The following is a 6,587-nucleotide window of genomic DNA, read 5'->3' as shown; positions in this document are numbered from 1 at the left end:
TCCACCAGAAACAGTATTTCAGTTAGTTCTGCTCCAAATCATCCCCAAACTTTGTGGCCTAAAACAGCAACAATTCATTGTCTCAGTTTTTCTGTGTCAGAATTTAAGGAAGGATTCAGCTGAGTAATTGGCTCTGGGTCTCTGAGGTTTGCAGTCCAGTGCTGGATGGAATGGAAACAGCAGGCAGCTGGGCTGGGGCCTGGCCAGGCTTCTCAGCTTCAGGACCTTGCTGTGTCTCTCTGAGTAGAGTGTGGGCTCCCCACTGCATGTTGTGCTCAAGGCCATTAGGGTGTTTACTTGGTCATTAGGGCTCTAGTGTGAGTGCAGCAAGCATTTCAGAAACGCCTTTTTTTTCTGACCTTGCCTCAGAAGTCCCGGAGCATTTTTTGTAAACCTGCCTCAAGGCAGGAGCATAAACTCCACACCTAGTCACGTTTTTTAAAAAAAGAAACATGGGATGGAAGATGCTGAGCTTTCTTTAGCCCCCATTTGACCGCAATAATTCACACCATTCTCACACGCAAAATAAACTCATACTTTTTCTGGAACTCCACTGTGACAGCTCAGGGTCTAGGAGCTCATCGTCTAATCAGGTCCAGGTGTGGATGAGGTAAAGGTCCTTGAGTATCATTCCTCTCAGTCTGAATACCCATGAACTTAGAAGTAATCTTCCCTGTTTGTCCCAAATTCTTGCTTCTTTAGACTTTCCTTTTTAAAGGGTGAATGAGAATGAGAGGCATACAGCAGTCATTTATCTTTGGCACTTAAACCCAGCCAGTCTTGTGTTGCTTTGACTAGGATTTAGGCATAACCCCTGGGGCTCTTGGTCCTGCCCTCTGAGTCATCCTTTCCCACAAAGGTAGCACATGATTGCCATTGAATAGTGCCCTCAAGCTGCCTCTTTCCCGTAGGAATTAGGGATTCCAAGGTCTCTATATTCCTATCCAAGCTGATAAAATTTTTTAAACCCGTGGAGCTCTTAGGTCCACTAGATTGCACAAAAGCCCCTGTAAGTCTATTAAAATAGTCTCTTCTATGTTGGCCTCCCTGTGAGGCTGATGAACGACCTCCCTAAAATTCTTGGAAGCCTTGGGCAGGGTCTTCAAAGTTACACCTTTAAGACTTGTAGAAGGCCATTTGTGTCTGAAACGTTCTGAGGCACTGTCATCTTTCTCAGATCTGAAAGGAAATCTTAGTGCCCTTCTCTGAATTTGACCTTTGCCTGGAAGCTATTTCTGTATATGAGAACACTTTGCTGGCTTAAAAGACTCTTCTGAGCTTTTATGTTTTCTCCAAATCACATTTGTTCCTTATGTAAGGTTTCTCTTCTCATTTTACTTACAAAGCTAGAAAAATCCAGGTGACATCCTCAGCACTGACCTGAAATCACGAGATCAAGTTTATTAGGTACATATATTTTTATTTTCCATTTTACCACAGGTAGCAGTTTTGCTAAACTCTGCTACACAATATTCCCTTGTGGCTCAGCTGGTAAAGAATCCGCCTGCAATGCAGGAGACCTGGGTTCGATCCCTGGGTTGGGAAGATCCCCTGGAGAAGGGAAAGGCTACCCACTCCAGTATTCTGGCCTAGAGAATTCCATGGACTGTATATAGTCCATGGGGTCACAAAGAGTCAGACACAACCGGGCGACTTGCACTACACAGGGTCTCTTCCAGCTTCCAATAACATTTTCCTTTATTCCCTATAATTCCTCCTTTTCACCCTCATCCAGGCCCTTTAGGTTTTTATGAAAACCTCCTCAAGGTCTTGCAGTATCCATCTGCCATTTGTTTCCCAAACCAGTGCCACATGTTTTAGGTTTTTATGGCAGCTCCTTATTTCCAGCTACCCAGTTTCTGTATTAAGAGTTTGATAAGTAGAATTGTTCTGAATGATAGAGATTTATTATAGGAATTAGATCTTAGGAAATTGTGAAACTGATAAATCAGTCTATTGTATCTGCAACTAGTATTAGGCATGTTCTTACGGTCACAATAGAGACCTAAGTAGAAACAGGTCACTCTAGGCCTAAATTTGGAACTTTGATACCTTCATTTCTGCCTCATATTTTTCCTAAAGCAAGTCATATGGACAAATCCAAGGTCAAGACATAGGTAAGTGCATCCCACTAACAATGGGAGAGAAATGCAAAATTATATGACAAAAAGCTTGCATGTAAAGAGAGAGAAGGAATTGGCCTACTCAAGGGTCTTCCCTTGTACACCCAATGCAGGGGACCCAGGTTCAATCCCTGGTCAGGGAACCATATCTCATGCTGCAACTAAGAGTTTGCTTGCCTCAACTAAAAGATCCTGTGTGCCACAAGTAAGACCCAGCGTACCCAAATAAATGAGTCGTTAAAAACATTGGGCCAGTAATACAATAACAAGGGGAGCAGAAGTGACCAGTTCTGCTGCTGGCATTCTAAAGGCATTTAGCTTGTATCTATCTCACGCAGACATTACATCACATTGTATTATAGCTATGTGTTTAAATATCTTACCTCCTGCACTAATCTCTTTGAAAGCAGGGATTATTTTATATATGTATGTATCCCTATTTCTTCAAACACATTGCCTTGCGTATTGAAAGTCCTGAAAAATATTTGTGGAGTTAATGGATGAAGCCATTTCTGGGCTTCCATATCATAAGCTCTGGTTTTCAAAACGTTGTTAGGAAGCGTCCTTTTTTTCCCCCCTCTATTTTTTGGCCGTGTTGTGTGAGACATAGAATCTTAGCTCCCCAACCAGGGATCGAACCTGTGCCTCCCGCAGTGGAAACATGACATCTTAACCGCTGGACCACCAGGGAAGCCCCAGGGAGCTTCCTTTTTGATATTTTCTTTCCTCACCATCATCAATTTCAACCTCCCAGGTTCCTTCTCTTGCCACTTCCCCATTTCCATACTTATTCTTTCCCCAGCCACTTCTAGAGATGAGAGAATCTAATCAAGTATTTTATAATATAAATTCTTCAAGACGGTCCTTTAGTCAAAGATTTTTTAGACAATTAACATGAATATTATACATTAATAAAGCAAAGGGTCAAACTGGTTTTCAGTACGGGTGACACAAAACTTTAATCAGAAATTTTGGACTGAAAAGGACAGATAGTAGAGTCTGAAAATAGTTCCATGAAATTGAAAAGAGGTAAGTGTATAACGAGTTATACTGAAGTTCAGAATAACCAGCTGCGTAAGCATAAAGTAGGCAGATGAGACTTGAAGGCAGATCATGGGGAAAAGCCTAGCGTGGGCCAAAGGCATGACACAATCACACAGGTTTGGACTACAGCAGTAGTTGTTAACCTCATAGCTAACATCCATTTGTTACCGAATTAGGTCATAAGGATCCTGCTTGGGCTCTAGCCCAGCAGAGGCCCCTGCCTCAGTGAGGAAGGTTCTTTTTCCATTGGGGTTCATGCAGTCAAAAATGAGTTCAAAGCTGAAATTGAAGCCTTATGCAATGGCCAGAGAATGGAGACATGGGAACTTAGTTCATAAATCAACTTCTTACATAGGGGATGACTGAGGCAAGATTTTAGGGAAAGTTTAATGAGGGGGAGGCATATGCATTGCTTTTCTGAAAAGAGGGAGGGTTCTTCCTGGGGCCACCTCCTTTTTCCCCTGTGTGGTCCTCTGGCATCTGGGTCGGAAGCAGGTCGAACCACCATTATGCGGACAAGGGGTGATCTTAGCCTGATTGGTTGGTGGTGAGGTAATCGGGAGTTGACATCATCAACCTTCTGGTTCCAACGGTTTGAGGTCTGTGTGTTTTGTGGGCAGCATACAGTTAACTTCTCCCACCTGCTAGGAGTTTTAGTATCTTTGAAACATCCCAAAGGACATGACTCAGAGTATTAGCTACAGACCTTGAGGAGGAACTAAAAGTCCTTGACTTTAATGGTGCAACTATTATTGCATGTGTGTGGAAGTGAAGAATATGCTAGTGTATAATACGCCAGTGGTCCAGCTTCACACAACCACACGTTCTGGTCCCAGACTTTGAAGCCTCTGGGTTAATCACTAAAATCTCTACAACTCTATAAATGTCTATGAAATCAGATTTTATAGTTCAGATTTGGGTGTAGAGTTTCAAAGTGAAAATGTTTTCTGTTGATTAGCAAATTCCATTGTTGAATAGTAAGAAAATTACCTACATGACATTTTCATTACTTAAGTCATTCAAGATAAGTATCATTACTATCACAATGTTAACAGAAACTAGGAAAATCATTCTGACAGCATAGGAAGAGAAAATCTTTGCTTAAATGAGAATTTAGAAAATACATAAGCATTGTATACAGTATATCATTATATATAGTTATAGATAGATAACAAACTATATATTGAAAATTCTGGAAATTATGATCTACTTTGGTAAATGAATCAGACATAAGAGGATTTTGCTACTATTTTTTAAATTGTGAGATGTTTATTTCATGTAGAATATAGTTAAACTCCAGCAATAACTTTTGAACTTCAGGATCACACCAAAGCAAAATTTAGAAACAAATGGTCACCCTAGCTAATACTGGGTGGAGCGTTTGAGCAATGTCTCAGAATTTAAAATATCTTTTATCGAGTCCTTTCTAGTCATCCATACATATGTTACCTAAGACAGAAACACACTTCTGGCATCACTGGAGTGTCAGTTCAGTTCATCACTCAGTCGTGTCTGACTCTTTGCAACACCATGGACTATAGCATGCCCGGCTTCCCTGTCCATCACCAACCCCCCTGGAGCTTGCTCAAACTCATGTCCATCAAGTCGGTGATGCCATCCAATAATCTCATCCTCTGTCATCCCCTTCTCCTCCTGCCCTCAATCTTTGCCAGCATTAGGGCCTTTTCCAGTGAGTCAGTTCTTCCTATCAGGTGGCCAAATTATTGGAGTTTCAGCATCAGGCCTTCCAATGAATATTCAGAACTGATTTCCTTTAGGATGGACTGGTTAGATCTCCTTGCAGTCCAAGGGACTCTTCAAGAGTCTTCTCCAACACCACAGTTCAAAAGCATCAGTTCTTCAGCACTCTGTTTTCTTTATAGTCTAACTCTCTCATCCAAACATGACTACTGGGAAAACCATAGCTTTGACTTGATGGACCTTTTTTGGCAAAGTAATGTCTCTGCTTTTGAATATGCTATCTAGGTTGGTCATAGCTTTCCTTCCAAGGAGCAAGCGTCTTTTAATTTCATGGCTGCAGTCACCATCTGCAATGATTTTGGAGCCCCAAAAAATAAAGTCTGCCACTGTTTCCACTGTTTCCCCATCTATTTGCCATGAAGTGATGGGACCAGATGCTATGATCTTAGTTTTCTGAATGTTGAGTTTTAAGCCAACTTTTTCACTCTCCTCTTTCACTTTCATCAAGAGGCTCTTTAGTTCTTCACTTTCTGCCATAAGGGTGGTGTCAGCTGCATATCTGAGGTTATTGATATTTCTCTCAGCAATCTTGATTCCAGCTTGTGCTTCATCCAGCCCAGCATTTCTCATGATGTCCTCTGCATATAAGTTAAATAAGCAGGGTGACAATATACAGCCTTAATGTACTCCTTTCCCGATTTAGAACCAGTCTGTTGTTCCATGTCCAGTTCTAATTGTTGCTTCCTGACCTGCATACAGATTTCTCAGGAGGCAGGTCAGGTGGTCTGGTATTCCCATCTCTTTAAAGATTTTCCACAGTTTATTGTGATCCATACAGTCAAAGGCTTTGGTGTAGCCAATAAAGCAGCTCTCTTGCTTTTTCAATGATCCAGCGGATGTTGGCAATTTGATCTCTGGTTCTTCTGCCTTTTCTACAACCAGCTTGAACACCTGGAAGTTCACGGTTCACATATTGTTGAAGCCTGGCTTGGAGAATTATGAGCATTACTTTACTAGCATGTGAGATGAGTGCAATTGTGTGGTAGTTTGAGCATTCTTTGGCATTGCCTTTCTTTGGGATCGGAATGAAAACTGACCTTTTCCAGTCCTGTGGCCACTGCTGAGTTTTCCAAATTTGCTGGCATATGGAGTGCAGCACTTTCACAGCATCATCTTTTAGGATATGAAATAGCTCAACTAGAATTCCATCACCTCCACTAGCTTTGTTCATAGTGATGCTTCCTAAGGCCCACTTGACTTCGCATTCCAGGATGTCTGGCTCTAGGTGAGTGATCACCGCATTGTGATTATCTGGGTGGTCAAGATCTTTTTTGTACAGTTCTTCTGAGTATTCTTGCCACCTCTTAATATCTTCTGCTTCTGTTAGGTCTTTACCATTTCTGTCCTTTATTGTGCCTATCTTTGCGTGAAATGTTCCCTTGGCATCTCTACTTTTCTCTAGTCTTTCCCAGTCTATTGTTTTCCTCTATTTCTCTGCAGTATCTACACATTACATTTTAAATTCCAAAAACCAAATATGAAAACTTTCCATTTTCTTCACTCTTGAACATCAGTCCAGTAAGGAATAAGGAAAGTTTTGCCAAGGAAGCTGGTTAGATATCCAATGTTTACCATGTAGTCTCTTCAGTTCTTTCCTTTATGCAAATTTATGTACAATTTTATCTTGTTCTTTGCCAAGGTTTTTGTTGTAAATCACGA

The sequence above is a fragment of the Bubalus bubalis genome, chromosome 7 (assembly GCF_019923935.1).
Source record: "Bubalus bubalis isolate 160015118507 breed Murrah chromosome 7, NDDB_SH_1, whole genome shotgun sequence".
Classification (NCBI taxonomy): domain Eukaryota; kingdom Metazoa; phylum Chordata; class Mammalia; order Artiodactyla; family Bovidae; genus Bubalus; species Bubalus bubalis.
This window is presented reverse-complemented; position numbering follows the sequence as displayed.